This window comes from Centrocercus urophasianus, unplaced genomic scaffold, assembly GCF_019232065.1.
Source record: "Centrocercus urophasianus isolate 14NV4802_14NV808 unplaced genomic scaffold, USGS_Curo_1.0 seq_14, whole genome shotgun sequence".
Taxonomy (NCBI): Eukaryota; Metazoa; Chordata; class Aves; order Galliformes; family Phasianidae; genus Centrocercus; species Centrocercus urophasianus.
In genome coordinates, this window is record NW_024884586.1 from 9793312 (window position 1) to 9810119 (window position 16808).

At 44.0% G+C, this 16808-nt stretch overlaps 1 protein-coding gene, 1 long non-coding RNA gene and 1 other non-coding gene across 11 annotated transcripts in view; 1 reads left to right on the forward strand and 2 right to left on the reverse strand.

Annotated features, from left to right (window-relative positions):
- Positions 1-244: 244 nt before the first annotated feature.
- Positions 245-1727, reverse strand: LOC122158198. The gene is made up of 3 exons (XR_006168162.1): positions 1643-1727; positions 816-922; positions 245-519 (listed from the first exon to the last, which is right to left on the reverse strand). It is a non-coding gene; the product is annotated as an uncharacterized LOC122158198 (long non-coding RNA).
- Positions 1504-1576, reverse strand: TRNAA-AGC. The gene has a single exon. It is a non-coding gene; the product is annotated as a tRNA-Ala (tRNA).
- A 396-nt stretch (positions 1728-2123) lies between the features above and the next one.
- PPP6R3 (protein phosphatase 6 regulatory subunit 3) overlaps positions 2124-16808 on the forward strand; it is a 56276-nt gene continuing 41591 nt past the window's right edge. For 2 of the 9 annotated variants that reach the window (XM_042813977.1, XM_042813978.1), the window contains exons 1-3: positions 2124-2245; positions 12757-12919; positions 13289-13400. The gene's annotated coding sequence lies outside the window, so the exon portion shown is untranslated. Of the gene's footprint in view, positions 2246-10638; positions 10714-12756; positions 12920-13288; positions 13401-16808 lie in introns of those variants that run through there. The other 7 variants (XM_042813968.1, XM_042813974.1, XM_042813970.1 and 4 more) reach the window with 4 other exon arrangements.

Consider the following 16808-nt stretch of genomic DNA (forward strand, 5'->3'; position numbering starts at 1 on the left):
TCCTGCAGTAACTTAATGCAAAACTGCATTTCTTCTTTCCATACAGTATATCCCATGCATTATCTGCTGCTCTGCAAATTTTCCTGTTAGCAGAGAGAAGACAAGGATGAATACCACTAGGACTATCAGGAAGCAGAAGATAAAAGTTCAAGCTTTACATTTTATATCTGGAGCTTCAGATCCTGGAGGGAAAATTCCAGGCTTTTCGTGTTGAAATAATGGGCTTTCATGACTGTAGACTGCATCAAGACACACATCCTTAGCAGATTTTATTTATGGGCAGTTTTGGTCAGACCATGCCTGTGTGGATGTCCATACATCCTTCAAGGTTAATCTGTAAGCACATTGACCAAATTCAACTAAATGAAGAAGGGTTGAAATCTCAACAGTAAATTTGTACGTATTTTCTGGAGACTGATGTGGAGGGGCAAAACAGAGTCCAAACGCAAAGTCCAAGAGCACCACAATGGCAGACTGGTTTGCAGGTCTTTTTGGGTTCAACACGGCCCTCGCTGTCTCCTGTCAAAAGAGTATAGGTGGGGGAAAGTGTTACAGGAGATAAGGAACTGAAATCACTATGGGAGGGGAAAACATAGGGGACAGAGTACACGTTGGTTGGAAAATATACTTATTTCTGCAGCTTACAGTACAACTAATTTTATTACCAGGGCCTGATACGTGGTGTCTGGTGTTAATAATTAATATAATTATGTCTTCCCCTGCTCCCCACCATTTCTAATGAACAGTGTTTGCTTTTTAGCTTTCCTCCACACATTTCTTTATAGTTAGGCCTCTTGCCTCAGGAACCTTCTCACCTCTGTTGCCTTCCATGATCTCAAAACTGCTCTTTACCATCACGGGGGATGGCACGGAGGTCCCATCCCAGTCCCCAGCAGCTTTTCCTTAGAAATGCTAATAGGATCTGCGTTGGAAATGAGATTAGAAGACTGAACTTGAACATTTTGTTTTAACTAAATGGATTAACTCGTGGGTTTGTACAGCCAAGCATTCACGCTCCCCCTCAGCAGCAAAACCATGAAGTCGTTGTTCAGAAATGCTTCTTCCCTCTTCTTAAAGCTACTTAGTTTTCACAATGCTAATAAGCACTTGGGCTAAATCATTAACATTCCTCAAAGTTTTGATTTGTTTTTTTTTTTCTCAGCCTATGAGGAGGATAAAGGGTTTTGTTAGGGTTACATTTAAATCAGAGGTGTTTGCGGCTCAGCTGGCCTTGCTCTATAACCGTTGCTTTTGGGACCAAAAGGAGCAGGCTGCCTTGCACTAAGGTTTGAGTCCGGCTTACTGATGCCGAGCTTACTGCCTTGTATCAAATGAGCACGAAAAAAACGTGAGGAGACTTGAAGTGCTGCTGCTTTTGCCTTAGACTTAGCCGTAGATCCCACAACGAACACCGCGATCTCCACGCTGCGTTTTACACTGGGGTTAAAAGACACACTCAAGGCAGGGCTGAAGAGACTCGAGGAAAGAAAACAGCCCCTCCGCTGGAGAATGCGGGCATCGATCCCGCTACCTCTCGCATGCTAAGCGAGCGCTCTACCATTTGAGCTAATTCCCCCATGCGCAGCTCCCATTCTGTGCGCGTCCCCTCACAGCCTCACCCCGCCCCCCCTTCCCCACGCACCCTGCGCTTGTTGTCAGGCAGTTTGGCGCCCGTGCATCGCCTCGGGGGGCGTGGCTCTGCGTCCCGGCCAATGCCGAGGAGCGGGGGGCTAGGCCGAAGGGAGAGCGCCACCAGAGGCCCCTCCCGCCGAGGCCGCCTGCCGGCTCCGAGCGCCTCGGCTCCGGATTGGACCGAAAGAGTTTATTATTTTTTAAGAGGCCTTCGCTCTTCCGATTGGGCAATGGAAACGCCTGTCACGGTGACGTTCCCCTGTTGCTAAGTCGGGAAGGTGGGAAGAGAAATGCGCCCTTCTCGTGCGCCGACTGGCTAGCAGGAAATCGACGGCCCACCCCCATCCCCTTTTAAGCCCATAGCAGCGTTCCGACTGGGTGACTGACAGCGAGGAAACTGCCAATGAGAGGCCGAACCGCGCGCACCGCCCAATAGCAAAGGCGCGGGGCGGTGCCGGGACGGTATGATTGGCAGGCGGGGCGGAGGGAGAGGAGGGCTCGCAGGCGCTGATATGTCCGCCATCTTGGAGCGTCGGTGATGGTGGCGAGCGGTGGCTTTCCCGCCTGAGCGGAGGCAGCCCGGGGCCTGTGGCGGGGTGACGCTCTTGCCGAGGTACGTCGGGTACAGCGGCGCCGCGGCCTTCTTCCGGCGGAGCTCCGGAGGGCCGACGTCTCGCTCGGGGCCCTTCCGCGGCGGTGCGGGCCCGGCGCCTTCCCCCTTCGTGCGGTGGCTCCGGGCGCTCCTCGGGTGGCGCGGGGCCGGAGCCCGGAGTCCGGCGGAGCCGCGTGGCCCGGCGGCTGTCGGCGAGCTCCTCGCGCGCGGAGCCCTGAGCCCGGGCCGCGTTGGGCCGCGGGTGTGGGGTGCCGCCGGCATGGGCGCGGCGGGGAGGGCCCAGGGCCGCGGCCTCGGGCCCTTCGGTGGGGATCGGAGCTGCTGGGCGCCGTGGAGGGGTCGTGCTGGCTTGGAGCCGCCTTTGGGCGCCGAGCGCCGCCGGCTGGGGCGGAGCGGGGCGCGGCGCCGCGCGGTACGGTGCGGTGCGGTGCTCCCCGGGCAGGCCGAGTGGTGTGGGGATCCGTATGCTGCTCCCCGCCGCCTGCAGTCACTTGTGTGGCTGCCGGTTACCGAACTTCTCTACTGTGTCTCGGTGATAAGCCGGCTTTACCTCACTGGCAGCTCGTTTTGCTTTTACTTTCCTACTTTCCTTCTTTAAAATCACTGCCACTGTATTCCTGTGAGGGTGCTTTTTTTTTTCTTTTTTTTTTTCTTTTTTTTTTTTTTTTAACTGTTATTCTTTTTTGTTAGAATTTTGCTGAGAGCGTGGCAGTGTTGGTTTACCTGTTGCTAAATACACCTGGCAAAATCTAACACTGAACCTGCTGCTTGTTTTTGTTTTGCTTTAATAGTTACAAACTTCTCTAAGCGTAAGGGGGAGTTGGTGTTACAGCCTTGTGACATAAGCGCAGGTGGAGCTGAGGTCAGGGGATTCTCTCCACCAATGTGACATAAGAAGCAGCAGCCTATGCAGAGCATCCCGAAGTTCTGAGCAGAGGAATACAGAAAGCGTAGGGGTGATATAAAAGCCTTAGGAAATCTTCCTGGAGAGTGGTTGACTGCTTAAAAATGAGAGGTCATATCACAGGTTGTGGTACTTTTTATATAGACAGTCTCTTTCAGTGGGAGGGAAGTAAAGGCACTCCTAGCTGTATAAGTCTGAGGGTGGATTTTTTTTTTAAATGCTGAATGTTAGGCTGGTTTAAAACTTCCAGTTCATACATACTGCGTGTGTGAACTGCACAAATACCCAGCACCCTTCTTTTTGTTCTTTGTGAGCTGCTTAAATACCTTATTTCAGTGATCTTGCTGGAATACTGAAGTTTGATAAACTGCAACATGTTTTCAGTACGGCACATTTTCATGTGAGAGTCTGATTGCTCAGCTCTGTGTTACCTCTTTGTGCTCCGATTGGGAGGCATGGACTAACTGTAGCTTGCAGGAGTCTTTATTATGCAAATCTAAAAGAACAATACAGAATTATGTTTCCAATATACAACTTGTTAATGAGACCCCATGCAGATGGGGTATGCAGTCAGCATGTTAAGTTCTGAACAGTTTGTAATCTTAAGTACTTCTGCAAAGGCGCTGAAATGATGAGTTTCATCTATCTGTGATATTGCTTTAACACAGATGAGGTTTTATTTCCTTATTGTGGGAAATGCACATGCAGTATCAGATCCCACACTTCTGAGTTAGTAACGGAATTTATCTTCCAAGTAGACCTTGTTTTGGCCAGAAGACCTGCTGGAGGGTTCTGTTTGCAGCATAATTGAGGAAATCACTGTTTCACATATATTTGCAGTTTAGGAATTCAGTAATTCTTTAAGCAGGGTGTTGCATTATCACTTCTTTGCAAGCAAGTTAGATTCATACATAAACTGCAGTGCTTGTTATGTTTCTGGATTCTCTTAAATATAAGCTGTTAACATTCCGTTATGGAATCAAGCATATTACATAGATTGTGTGCATCTTTACAGTACTGCTTGCAAACTGCTCACTGAGCTTCTGTTGATTTGGTGAAGTGAGGAAATCTGTTTCCTTCCAAACGCTTATTTCATGCCCCTAGCAGAGGTGATGCTGTAGATGGATATCAACCAGAGTGGGTCAGCTGATGATCTCAGGGTGAAATTCAAGTAACTTGAATAGAAATTCTGCAGTGCTATAGCAGAAAATTCTGTGTGTAACGTTAATATGGTTAGAGAGTGAACTCTAGTGTTGTGGTTCAGCAGCTTTGCTTCTCTGCTCAGCTGAAGCTTGAAGTGCTCGTACTGTGCTGCGCTACACAGCTGGCTCCAAGCAACCTTTATGTGACTGAGACCTTAGGGGAGCCACGCTTTGGGCTCTCTGGTCGGGTTCCCTTTCTCTCAACTGATGATGTCCTCTTTTGTCCAAGTGCTTGAAAGGCTTTGTAGTGTTAATTTAGCTCTGCAGATAGTTAAGCAGATCACTTTGTATTGCTGTATTGAAATATTTCATCTTCTAGCTTCAGAGTTGCTGCACTGAACACAGTATCTTTGTAGCAGTAGACTTGTGTGTTCATTTCTCACTTATAAGTAGGTTTATTGATAGTTGTGATGGAACTACAGCTTCTGTGGGCAGAGGAGGTCCATTTCCACAGTAAGATAGGATGTCACAAGCGTAATGTGTGGCATCAAGTTCTGGCTGTCATAGTGGAGTTTTCATTTGTGACCCTCAAGGTTTCCCTATACATTACATGCCAGGTTGAGGATGGTGTGTTTCTCAAAGTAGGCACTGCATCCGATTTCACACAGGAAAATACATCTGATAGCATTTCTCTAGAGCAAGACATGGAGCCATGAGTTTTGGCAAAGGTTCCTACAGTAATAAAACACATAGGGATAGATCAAAAATAATATCTTGCTTGTCTGGACTGATTTCTTCTAGTAGGAGGAGAAGAGCAAAGGACTCAAAGTAATGTAGTGATTGAGTTCAATTCTCATATTCTAGGGTGGGAGGGAAGTCTGGAGGATGAACCAGAAAGTGCCGAGAGTGGACGAATGCTGAAAGCTTTGCGTATCGTGTGTAAGCATTTTGGTGATGTGTCAATGTTCCGGCATCTGTTGTAGAAACCATATGCTACTAAGCAACTGAAGTAAAATGTTTTTCTACTCTTGGGTATTACATACAGCTCTGTAGCTGGTTTGGGACGTTTTTCAGGAATCTAGATGGGCTTAATGGATCCGATCGGGATGACACTGGGTGTAAACTGCTAACAGCTTGCTTGTGGCCCTTCTGGAGCGTTTTGGTAACGGTTCTTCACACTAAACTGGGAAGAAAAAAATCTTATTGATTTTTTTTTAAAAAAAAATTATTATTTTTATTTTTTTTTTACTCAGATTTTGTCCTGAGCTGTGTTTATTTCATAACTTCCCTTTGGTGTTGAGAAGCATATATGGAGTGTGGGATGAAAAAAGTTCCTGCAGCATATCAACCCCCTCGGCTGTTGTTTCTTTTTGCTGTTTCCCCAGGATCATAGAATTGTTATGGTTAGAAAAGACCTGTAAGATCATCTAGTCCAACAGTAGGTAGCCCCATGTGGTCCTTCCCTAATCCTGTTAAGCGGACCTATCAGTTCCTCTCCTGTGGGGCTTAAAAAGCCTGGAGCACTCAGTGACAGGATCTGTGCCACGTGCCCTGTACCTGCAGCAGGAGGGAATACCTGAAGGACTTCAATATGCAGCTGTGTGGACTGTGAAGCTGTGGTATGTGATATGGCAGTGTATGTTGTCTCTGCCTCTGTAGCTGAGCAGACTGAAAATATCCTCTTGACAATGCTGGGAATCTGTTGTTACACAGGAGCGAGGGGCTGAGTAAAACACTGGAGTTTTTGGGGTATGTTGGCAAAGTGGGTAAGGAGAGAATGTATGAGATGGATAAGGAGGATTTGATTAAGATTGAACTATGGTATGAAGGGCAGCAGATTTTAATTTAAAAACAAAAAAGCTACATGTACACAAAAGCAGAAACTGCCTGATGCTGAGACTTGTGGGTTGGTTTCCTTGGAGAAATGCCTAAGAACTTTCCTATTTAATTTTGGATGAGGTGATTCCAAGCATTCATACGTACACTGCTACGCTTCTGTGGGGAGGTGGACTGTGTGGCCTCATGGTCTCTCTTCTGTGTCCATTTGGTCTTCTGGAGGCTGGCTCCTGGTGGTTGCACCAAACGATACTTGTGAAAGCATGGAAAACTCTGAAGCCTTTTTATGGAGACTCTGGTCCTGGTGAGGCTCTGTGGAAGGGCCGCCTGAAGCTTGATAACAAAACCCAGTTGTGATTGAGAATGCAAACTTTCCAACCAGTGGTTATTTGTAACAAAGTTATTAAATGTGTTCCAGGCTATAGCAAATACTGTGTTAAAAGCATTCACCTTGTTAGCAGCTCTCAAGTGAATCCTAGGGGCTTTTATCCCTGCTGCACAGTGGTGCTGCCCTCACCTTCAGTTTGAGCCATGTGAGAGCAGAAAGCAGGGGAGCAGTGGATGTTCCTGGGTCTGGCTTGCCACAGATCACTGTTATTTCGATGGTACTTATGCTGTGAGAGGGTGGATTTCTGCATCCTATACCAGAGTACTTACACGGTTAGCATTTCTGTGACACAAACTGAAAATAGAGGTCTTGATGCTTGGTTTACTGCTTGTTGGCTTTCGTGGGGGTGTGTGTGTAAGTAGTGGAAGCAAACTCTTCCTAACTGGAATTTACAGTCGGATAGAAGACAAGGCAAGGTCTTGGTGGAAAACAGCAACAAAAAGGCAAAATTCTCTTTCTTATGAAATGCTTTGTAATCTTACCTTTAGCGTACGTGTAGGGCTGTCTTGGTGTTCCCTTCATAGTGATGAGGTGGTTCTTTAATCTGTCTTCTATTTAAAATGCTTAGCCTTTTGTCGCTGCCTTGACAGACTTGCCATGTAGCCTGCAATTAGCAAGCTAGCCCATCAGGAATACCTAGTGAATTACATTTGTTTGACAAGTTCAGCTGCTGGCACCAAGCATCTTGGGGAGGGGATGGAAATAAAGATGGAAAGTCTAGAGACAACACATGTGAAGCCATAGCGGTAGCAGACTCGGTTCTGGGTAGGTGGGTTTCCTCTGAAGTTGTGACTTGCAGTTATAGCAAAGTTGCTTTCGTTTTGCTGCTGGCCTGGGTGCATTCCAGATGGAAATCTTTGACAACTGCCAAAGCACAGGGGTTGCATGCCTTACCTCCCATTGCCTGTCTTTGTACCCTTCTGGCTGACACAAAAGCTGAGTTTGGTGCTCCTCATGGTGCTGGCTGAGGCCTACCTGCACTTGGCTGAGGTTTTTCCTGCCTTGAGTGGCAGCTGTAGAAGTCGTACTGAACTGCATGTTAGTAGTGAGTTCTTCCTTTTGGCTGTGACAAGCTTGCGTTCGTCGAAGGATCCTTGTTTGTGTGCTTGATGCCAACGATGGGCTTTTTATTACTTGAAGCCACCTTTTATTTAATGGTAAACAGGTGCTGTGTGCTGAACGCTTGATTTATATGAAGTTTATCTGAGTCTCCCTGAAATAAAGGAGGTGGTAAAGATGTGATTGCTAGAAGGTCTGCAGTTCTTAGTGGTCAGCGTAAAACTAAACATGATGCTGTTTGTGTTGACTGTGGTGGTCAGTGTGCAGCTTTTATTTTAACAAGTGGTGCTTCAAAGAGGAGAGGTGGATGAGGATTTAAAGACGAAGCAGCTAGAAACCTGGTAATTGATGAAAGATGCTGTAAGACCACTGCACAACTTGCTGGGCTCTGCAGCTTGTAAAAAGAGATAATAATTGCTGTCACAGCTGTGAGTTGATATTAGCATTTAGCACTTAGCTTTTATAAATATCTGGCAGCTAATTCAAACCCTACAATTCTTCCACCATTACTGAGTTCTTCCTGTTACTTTACCAGTGATGTTATGGGATCTCTTTGCTCATCTAAAAGGGACATATTTTGCCATCAGACTCTGAGAGTCGTGCTGTGTCTGTGATTCTTCAGCTTTATTGTTTTGTCGATGAAGACTCTCCTAGAGTTGCAATCCAAGAATTTAATACTGCTGTAATACCAGTACTAGGTGGCTGGGGGCTGAACTGAAAACATGGCTCTTTCTCAACCTATTGCATTGTTTGATTGCATTTATTTCTCAGTAGATGTGCCAGGTACTGTTTTTCTGCTTATTAACATGATTTTGGTGGTGGATGGGAACAAATATTTTTCTTTTTCCTGGGGTGGTCTGTTCTATTGTGCTCTCCTGCTGTGCTTATACATCCAAAAAAGAGCCCTGACGTGGCTGGATGGAGTGCTGGCTCCTCCTGGCCTGGGTGCCTTGACTCCAAAATGCAACTCATAACTGCGTATCAATCTCTAACTCTCCAGTGACAGAATGGGAAATCTAATGGCCTGGATTGGAATTGTAGGGATGGGATATCAAAGGCAGATAGTTAAATAAAAAAAAAAAAGGAATAAAAATCTGTACCTCTCTGTGGTTGTCTGTGAAAAAGGATTGGAAGTCTGAAAGTCCTCATAATGATCCAGTGCAAAGAACTGAAGCAGAGCTTTAGGAAGGTTTTGAAGACTGCTGAGAACACGAAGTAGGTCTTGCATTTCCCTTTGCAACTTTTGGCTTTTTCTTCAAACATAGGATATACGTGGCATGTGGAAGAAGGGGGCACGTTCTGTTCTGCAGTGTTGATTATTTTTTTTCTGGTACTGCCCATCAAAATGGAAGAGCTCTGTGGGGACAGGATGCATTTGCTTGAGGCAGCAAACACACCTGTGTCTGGGCAGTCTGATCTAACCGCAGTAAGAGCACGGCGTGCTAAAACTCAGGTTCATGCAGTGGGGCAAGCAGGAAGGAGGGTGGTCACTCGAAGCTCTGCAAGGTGCCTTCTCTGGGACTTCCATTATTTGCTGGTTTTCTAATTTCTCTTCTAGATCTTACATAAGCTTAATGGTTATCGTTTTGAGTGTGAGCAAAAGCGAGCGGGACTTGGTACAGTCTTCTCATTCAAGGCAGTTATTCTTAGGTTGGTAAGCTGAATCTCTCAGCTGCTGCTGTATTTTAATTTCCTTGCTTAACAGATACATTGGAGTAATTTTCTTACTTTTGTTGTGTTGATAAATGTGCAAATGAAGAAGCTGCAGTACCAAGCATAGAGAGGATCTAAGTTTCGGTACATGAAATCAAGATTAGGAATCCTTTTCCTCAAGTGTAAGTTGAAGTCAAGGATTTATTTTAACCCGCTTGAATTATAGATTAAAAGAAGAAATATCTTCAGTTGTTCTATTCATGCTGTCAGAGCTGTACGCTCCGAATTGCGCCGTAGGGATTCCAGCCTTCAGCTTGAAGAGGAAAACATGTTTGTTTGTGATATGGTCATGCTAGCCTGATATGTCATGTTAGCCTGGGTATGTGCACAGAATGGGTTGATTAGTTCTGTCCTTATAGCATATGGTAGCACAGAAATTCAAGATAAAACTTTTAGGGGCTCAGTCTTTGCTTTATGAGAAGGGCAGTCTTGCTTGACACTTGAAAATGTGCAGCTGTCAGAATTTATCTTAATGGTTCTCTAAGCCTTACTATGAGGAAAAGCAGGAACATTTTGCCCGCAGTCTTTGTCAACTGGTGAAGTTCAGGTGGTCTGTAACGTGAGTGGAGAGGTCTGGGGAACCTTCAGTGACAGTGAAGAGTCAAACGAGAGGGAAGTACGTGACAAGCAAGTTTGGGTTTAATTTTTAGGGCGTTAACTTAAGTCCATTCTAATTCTGGTGGCAGCCAGAGCTGATGGGAGCTTCGAGAGGCAGAGCGGTGCCGGGCTCCCAGCGGCTGCTGCCAGCTTCCATTTCTGAACTGCAAATGTTACAAAGTATGCATTTTAACAAGACTGACATGTTGCACGCTAAGAAAACTTGTAGGACTTGCTTACGGTGCCCGTACAGAAGGGCACTCTTTGCTGACCTGGTTCGAAGTTACTGAAGCAAGCAGCTTTCTTCTACCTCTGTGTTTTCACATACCTCGAAACTTGACTTGCATCCAACTTTCAAGGTCTAATCAGCAAGGTGAAAAGGAGGATGAACTTGTTTGTCTGAACAGTTAAAGGTTGTCCAGATAAAGTGGGTATGTTTACATTATGTACTGCAATGCCATGGAAGAAACATCCAAGCCAATTGTGCATGGGCTTTTATATTTACAACGTGCCATGCCAAGTACTGACGTAGGGTCAGAAAGCTGTGTGGGCTGTTGTGCTCTGCTTCATGAGGGCAAGCTGAGTGTAGGTCTGAGTGGCTGTAGTGTAGCAAAGTGTCTGACACAGCTCTGTTGTTGTCTGTTAATGCTGCTTCTGCCGCTACTTTACTATGAGAAAAAAGTTTCCTGTTGCCTGGTTCTGGTGAACACATTCTAACAAAGAGCCTTCTCATCCCTTCCGTGCTTGTTTTCAGCAGTGTCCCTGCTGGTTGGGGCAGCGCGAGGCAGAGGAGGTGAGACATTGACCCAGCACTAGTGCAGCCGTGGTGGTAAATATCATTGATTTTTATTTTTTTTCTGTTGCCTTTCAAGTCTAATAACTGGGGATCATGAACACAAAAACCCCCACGCTTGTTGAGAGCACCAACTGAAGCAGAAAGGAATAAATGCTTAAAGACTTCTGCTAGAATTCACACATCTAACCTTAAAGCTGTCTCCTTAAGTTAGGGTTTTTTCCTTTAACGTTCAAACAGGAAAAAAAAACCTGTACAACCTCAACAGTAAATTAGCAGTACTGTTTTGTTTTCCATTTCTGGCGAAGCAGTGCAAGAGTCCAGGAGCTGTGTTGGGGATTGTCGTGCGGTTGGGAGAATACAACTGTTGCTGAATTGTCTTTTCAACCATACGGATCTTACTCTCGTTGTCAACTGCAGAAAAACTTTCATGCTGCAATCTTGAAGCAACTGAAAGTCATATGATTTGAAACAGAGATGGAAGAGATGCATCCTGGTTTCCCTGTCTCTACCAGTGTGCTCCCTGTTCCTTGGCCACACAGGCCCTGCTGACTGGCAGACTCTTTGAGCATGTGGATTTTGCAAAAAAAAAACAAAACCCAAACCACAACCCTCTTTCCTTGCTTCTCACAGCAGTCTCATCTGTCGTGTCGTAATGTGTGTTTTTGCTCTGAAGTGGCTTGCAGAGGTTGGTCAGGTGTGGTGTCAAGGGGAGACCATTCTGAGTGGGTAGTGTTGGGACTGCTGGCTTAAACGTGATTCTGGGGGAGGAAGAGATGTTCCTGATTAAATTCTGTAGTAAACTACAGTATTCTGGTGTTCTAATGAGGACATATTTAGGTTCTCTCATCCATGTGTTTGGACAGATTTGTTAAAGGAGTGATGATGATACTGTTCAGTCTCTTAAATAATTTTGCACTGCTCTGTCTTGACTATTAACATGTAACAGTTCCTACTGCTGGATGGTAGCTTCACTGTGGAAGCTTTCTGGAAGCTTTCTAATAAACTGCTGGAAAAAGAGGAAAAAATGTACTTGATATGTTGTACACTCACACTTAGGACATACTGGATACCCACTGCCTCACTGTGCTGACATCCAAGGTTTGGTCTCCATAAATGTTCAGCAACCTCAGTGTTAGTGGATGTAGTTTCCTGCTGGTGGAGGAATTTGTTGACGCACCTTTGCTCCATCTGCACTTGCATGTCAGATGCCATTTTGTCGCACTCTGCTGCCATCTGTCACGCGGCAGCAAAATGTAATGGGAAGGTTCAACTTCTACTGCCACAGCACCATCTGCCTTTGATGTTCGGGGCCAACATCATGAAAGAGGAGTGTTACTTTTGGAGCAGCCCTCATTTTAAGGAAAGGAAGTGTGGGGTTTTTTTACCCCCTCATGTGTGTGCATTTGAAAACCAGAAATGGCAACCAAGCAAACTTGGGTAAAGCAAAGAAAATTCAACACACTTGTTTACTTTTCCTGCTCTAGTAAGTCACTTGGCTCACAAGGAATTGGCAAATCTACTTGACATTTGGACCTGAAGATCTTAGGATGAAAAACATATTTGACCTTTGAAAGTATTATGGTCAATGTATTACGCTGACCTTCAGTTCATGTGTACGTTGGTTACTAAAATAGCCTTAGAGAAGGCTGTATTTAATGTTTGTGTATGTCAGGGCTTGGAATCTCTGTGCCATTGTGCATGAAATGGAAGAGTGGTGACTTCAGGTTCCAGCACTGTTGGGAGGTACTAAATAACATGGTACTGCAAGCAAAACTTCTGGGCCCTAAAGTGAATAAATAAAAAAGTACCAAGCAGAGCACATTCATTGGGTGATTGTAACTGAAATGTAAATGTTACTTTGAGTTCAGAAAGAATTCCAAGAATTCCTTCCAACCCAAACCATTCTCTGAATGTATTTTTCTTATGCATATTTAGGCTGGTAGAGTTGTTTCCTCCTTCAGCTCGTGTGTCTTATTTCCTGCAAAGCAACACTTTGTGTTCGTGCAGTTGCTGAACTACTGAACGGGGAGCCTGTTAACAACACTAAATTATAAAATGTCTTTTTTGTCGTTGTAGGAAGAAATCTGCTTCATCTAATTCAATCCTAATTCAGTCCTGCTAATCTGCTAATACTGTAGATTGAAAGATTTTTGCTGTTGCCAGGATACCCTGTAATGGGCAAGGAGCCTGAGAGTACAAATTCTGTTTTTTAACTTTTGTTAAAGCTTTTGTTTAACAGGTAAGAAACGTTGCTATTAAACTTCATCTATAGCGATACACTTAGCTTTGGCGTCTATGAAGCCTCAGATTAAATGTTAAGTTGTGCCTAAATGCTTTAACTTTGTCCCTCATCTCCACGAAAGGCTTGCTTACCAGATTCCAAGCTGTTCTTCCTTTTCTGCAGGTCAGGCTTTCCTTTCAGCCTTTTTTTCCCAACAACTTTATAGATGGCTGTTTTTAACTTTGTCTTTTAATCCGTCCTGCTGTTGCGCTACCTTTTGTTTTTGTTTTATTTCTCAGCCCCTGTTCCACCTCTTCCTTTCAGTCTCAGTTGACCCTTGAGGCTCATTCTATACACACTGTTGTGGTTATTCTATTTGTTTTACAGGGAACATGTTTTAAAGTGTTTTGATTTTGTGCCAGGAAGTGTATCAGCTGCCCAGCCTCCCATTCTTTGAAGAGTTTCAAAGCAAATGTGTTCATGAATTGACATACATTAGGTACGAAAGATTTTTGGCACTATAGGTTCTTGTATTGGAGTACAGTAACGCTTCCTTCTGCAGCCAAACTTTTGGTATCAAACTGAATGCTTCAGAGTAAAATTGTCTTCTATGTAGGTAAGCATCATTTAGCTGTCTTGTTATAATATTGCTGAACCATCTGTTCTTCTCAGTACATAAATAACCCAATTTCCATTTTGAAAATAATTGGAAGAGTTGAAAATACTGAGAATCTAACTGAATTCCGTGACCAATTAATACTTTAAATTTGTAAATATTTGGCTGCTGAAGTGAAGTTAGTAGAAAATTATTCTATTTTGTTTGGGTATGGGGAGGCCAGTGTCGGTTTTGTAGTTATAGGTAACAAAAGCTTACATTTAGTGACAGTTATTAACCAGTGATTTGACACAGCGTAGGAGTCATCAAGGCTGCATGAGTTGCTTGGTGTAAAATTGCTCATGTAACTTGATTGTGAAGTGCAGATTTTTAGCCAGACAGTTATGACCTCAGGAGTGTGGAGCTATCAGTGTGGTTGAGTCAGCATGAACTATTCTGGAAGTTCTTCTAGTCTTCATCATAGCAGCTGACTGCTGGGACAGTCGGTCAGTAGATGTGTGTGTGTGTGTGTGCATGTGATGGGTGTGTATTATCTGTATTGTGTAAACACGTATTTGTAGCTCTGATCTAGATGTAAGTGCAGCCAGTGGAAGCATGGAATGGTAGGTGTGAAAGAGATGTCACTTCTGTCTCAGTTTTCAGCTGCTCTACAACTGTGGCAGGCCCCTCCTTTGGGAAGTGAAAAGGAGGTACTTACTGTCTAATATGTAGAGAATGAAAGTCGTCCTTCCTTATTAGATAATTTCCCTTCTCATTATGAGCTGGAGACAGCTTTTTGAGTGTTAGGAAAATGACTGTTTTCGTACTGTTTTCAAACATGGTTTTTCTTCTAGTCAAGAAAAGACTGCCACGTATTTCCCCTAGGTATGTAGTTAACACAGCTAGCAGCTGGAATCTGGACTGGCTGGAATCAATTGTATCCATAGTATATTGTTGTAGAATAGTTAATGCACATACTGAGTTTGCTTTCTATTGTGTTTCCAAACACACTTTAGCTACGCAGGAATTGTTGATAGTATTTGGGAAAAGCGATGTGTTGTTTTGGCATGTAAGTGAAATTCTACCTGGTGAGTATTTCTAACACTGAACTGTCACTGGGTTACCTGCAGGGAGCATTCCCCTGCAGTTCCTGTACCTTACAGCTCAACAATGGCAAGAACTTACTCGTGTGATTTCACCTGCCTTTAAGAAATATAGAAACTGTCTCACAAAAACCCTGCTGTATTATTGCTTTTATTTCAATCTGTGATTGCTAGGTGTGATGCAGTACAGGTGAATCTAGGATTTGGAACAGCAGTTGATGTCTTAGCAGTTTAAGAAGTAGCCACTAGAGTGTATTCTCTGTCAGTGTTCATGACTGCTCTTTCTGTCTCTCTCTCAATTTTTTTCAGAGGTGTACTTTAGTTTTACCTTGAACAGATGGTAAATTTCCAGTATCAAAGGAAGGGCTTTATTGAATGCTCGTGTAGTACCTGATTAACGTTCATTGCTTTGGGCAGAAATGAGGTGGAAACTAATGAAGTGCAGTTAACCAGTTGGTAACTTGGTGAGCTGGCAGAAGGACATGCTTAGCATTTTAAAGAAGCCACTTAGTGTTAAAGGTCTTTGAAATGTTGCTAAATTCTCATAGTGTTACCATTAAAAGATGCTATTTCTTTCATTACTTCCCCCGAGCCCTGCTCACTTGTTTGGTTTTTGGAAGACAGTTCACTGTTAGCACTGGAAATGCTTTATAGAAGTTCTGAGGAACAAGTCTTGCCTCAGTAACGTTGGTGGTGCCAAGGACTACGTTTGTGGCTCCTGTCCTTGCATCCAGTGATGGAGTTGCCTTTTGTGAGCTGCTGCCTGAGAGTGGGAAAATCCTGTTTTATTGAAATACCTACTTAACTTAGGATGTGTTTGATCATAAGAAAGTTTTTTTGGTGCAAAAGTAACTGATTTTTCTCTGTGCTCTTGAACTCCATATGAAGAAGATGGTGTTGTGTGAAGAAGTTGTGTTCTCAGTTTGGTACTTGGCAACACAACCCTCATTACTCTATAGCTTTTCTTAGGGTCACAAAACACTGCAGAAGCTTCAGCTCGACACCAATGCACTTGAAAATTCTCATGCTTAACTGCTTATTGCTGTAAAAATGTGTGAAGTTCTTGATGGAAGCTCTGGGTATCTGGTTTTTACACATTCAGCTGTCAAGTAAAACATCATACCTGAAACAGCTTTTAGCTGAATGCCTGAAGTCCTTTTAGTCTAGTTTCTGTGCTGGTTCAGACGGCCTCATCTGCTTGTAGGTACCACAGGTATGAGCTGCCAAGCTGGAGGTAACTCCTGGTTAAAGATTCACCTGCATATGATACATAGAAGTCCAGAAATGAAACAAGCAGATCACCTAAATAGTCTTTACAAAACACACTTCTTTAAGAGATTCGAGGCAGGAGACAGTCCCCAGAATTACCCTTGTAGGGGCATATCTGCCTAGAATTTATGTTCATTTTGTGGACTGAGGGCAGAGAGATGTCTGCCCTCGGGAAAGCTGTTTGACTGCTACATCTACTGGAAACTATGGAGAAACTTGTTACATCCACAAGTTTTGTTGAGCATTGTCAGCTGAGCATTTGGCCTCTGGAGGCACCCACAGTTCAGTTCCTGTTAAACGAAACGCACCGTGGTGTTTTCAGCTGTAATGGACAAAAGATGTAAAGGGTTTGGGGAAGGAGCATTTGTAAGCTTTATTTCCTCTCAGTTAAGAATTTCAGTTACCTGTGGCTCAGAAGAGTGATGAATTTCATCAGTTTATTGAAGGGCTTTCTTTTGTTACAGATTTTAAGTCAGGTACTAACTGTGTGGAATGCTATTCCATGATTCATTTAGAGAAGAATCTGTCACAGTATTAACTGCAGGAAAAAGTCAGGTTTTGGTTTTTTGTTTGTTTATTCTTTGTCACAAATGCTGCATAGTATCTTTGATTGTTATAATTTGTATCAAGGTGGTGTGAATTATCTGAGGAAATACTTAAATAAATTGGAAGTTTGTTAGCCTTGCTTGCTGGGAGCTTTCAGAGACAGTGGGAAGCTGACTAAGTGTTACGGGAGAAGTACCTGCAATCATTTTGCCATCTCTAATACAGTTTTTCTTCTGTGTCTGGGAGTTTTAAGTGCTGTCCCATATTATCTAAAGCATGGTTAAGATTTGGCAATCTTTTCCATCTGTTGTTGAATCAACATTGTGATTTTGCTGCTGGCATCAGAGCTGAAGTTGAGTAATAGAACGCACCTGACCTTTGGAGCTGATCATTA